We start from the raw sequence: 2,162 nt of genomic DNA on the forward strand, positions 1-2,162 counted from the left end.
GATTTTTCATTGTTGGATAAAAGGATACATACATTGGGGCAATCCTCTCGATATACAATATTCTAATTGCACCCATGTGAGGACGACAGCGCCCCTCAGAGAGAGGGAGCCGGCAGATGGGGAGCAGGGAATTCTGAAAACCAAAGGGATGACAGAGACACTAAACCTTTCCTTCACGTGTCTGACACCCCTCCTCAGGCGGCCTGTAGGCCGGGCGTCTGCTGGACCTTTACCACTTGATGTCCCAGCTGCTGGCAGGCTGACCTGGGCCCTGCTAGGTGGTGTACAGGGCCACCTGGGCCCCCGGGGAATCGCCCCCCTCCCCAACCTCTCCTGGTACAGCTCCTGCACATGGGCGCTAGTCTCTGGGGGCCACACCGGGATGGCAGTGTAGATGCTTTCCATCTGCCACAGCAGTGCCCCATCCGCATGCCCGTCCTCGCCTGGGCCTAGTCCCTGCCGCTTAGGCATGCCCTGCGCAGGCCAGGACCTCCACAAAGTGGCAGGGGAACTTGCCCCTCTACAGCTTCAGGACCACTTCTGGATGTTCCAAAAGCAGTAAGCAGCCACAAAGCACAGCAGAACCTCTCCATCCCTTTCAACGGTGACCTCCTGGAAGTCTTTGTTCCTCAGGTTGCAGTAGGTGAGCACCCCCACATCCTCGTTGAACAGCTCCTTGGACATGTGCTTGAAGATGTGCACCAGGTGCTGGATGGAGCTGGCACCCTCATGGAGCCTCACCTCCTCCTCCTTCTCGTCTCCAAACAGAGTGTCCACAGTGGCAGCATTCGTGACGAGGTCACTTTGCGCCAATATCTGGACAATTTCACTTGAGGTTAACACACAGTCAGCACCCCGGGAACTATGCGAAGCTGTGGGAACATCTTCTCAAAGGCCCTCCAGTTTCTTGTCCTAACATGGGGCCACAATGACATGGAAAATCTTGTCTGGGAATAGGTTCTGCCGTCTGGTGAAGTAATCCTTCACCAGAGAGCCCATGATCTGCTGGGGAAACTTGGCCGTGCAGAGGTGGGGATGATGCGGTGACCCAGCACCTGCTCTGCATATTGGACCCAGCCGGGGCAGGAGGTGGTCAGCATGGGTAGCCCGGGCTCTTCCTCATGGTGCTGACGGTACTGACAAACAAATTCCTTCTGACTCTCAAGGATGCTGAAGTCTGCAGCTACCTTCATGTCAAAGACAGTGCACCCCAAGGCTTTTGAGGAAGCCGCAGAGCCTTCTGGATGCATCAGTGACACTGAGGATGAATTTAGCAGCAAAATAAGGCAGAAACTGAGGACACATGGACACTGCCAGCACTTTGTGCTGTGAGGTATCACATTTCTTATTAAGGTTCAGGACACAGAAAAAGTCCTTGGCGTTCTGCTGAGAAACTTGGACTCCTTCCTCTGCAGTCACACAACTGTCACACGCCAGGCAGTCACTCAGAAATACCTTGGCATCGACCAACTTATGGAATTCTCCCTTCTCTCTGTTCTCCTGAGCTGGACTCTGGACGTCGACTACGGCATTCTTTTAGTCATCGGTTTTTGTTTGTTTACTACATTCCTTCCTCTTGCAGTGCTCACACTTTATCTGGAGCAGGGCGGGCAGGGGGCCGGTGCGCATGACCTAGAGGAAGCACGGGAAGAGCAGTCACCACTGGCGACTGTGGCATTCTCTTGGTCATTGGTTTTTGTTTTTTTTACTACATTCCTTCCTCATGCAGAGCTCACACTTTATCTGGAGCAGGGCGGGCAGGGGGCCAGTGCACGTGACCTAGAGGAAGCACGGGAAGAGCAGTCACCACTGGTCACTCCTGGCATGGCGGCTGCTTTTATATTCTTTCTTCCTTGTGGATTGTCTAGGGAGGAGAAGTGGCCGCGGTGCCCAAGGCCAAGTTCCAAGAGGCCGGCAGCACTGTTGGGATCGTGCCGGCAGCACTGGTCCATGGGTGCCTGGTCCATTCTCTGGAAATTGAACCTGCAGGACTGCTGAGGGAGTGAGTGGCTGCTGCAGGGCTGGTGGGCCTCCTGAATGGGTCGGTCAGGACCGGCGCTCCTGCATTGAGCGTCTGCCCCTGGTCAGCGTGCGTCATAGCAACAGGTCAACAGGTTGTTCTGGTCGTTCTGCTGTTTGGTAGCTAGGCTTTTATTATATAG

General features: G+C 54.7%; 1 pseudogene; it reads right to left on the reverse strand.

The window, feature by feature from the left end:
* Positions 1-274: 274 nt before the first annotated feature.
* On the reverse strand, positions 275-1,413 carry LOC102241162 (annotated as a pseudogene).
* Positions 1,414-2,162: the final 749 nt, after the last annotated feature.

This window comes from Myotis brandtii, unplaced genomic scaffold, assembly GCF_000412655.1.
Source record: "Myotis brandtii unplaced genomic scaffold, ASM41265v1 scaffold479, whole genome shotgun sequence".
Lineage (NCBI taxonomy): Eukaryota > Metazoa > Chordata > Mammalia > Chiroptera > Vespertilionidae > Myotis > Myotis brandtii.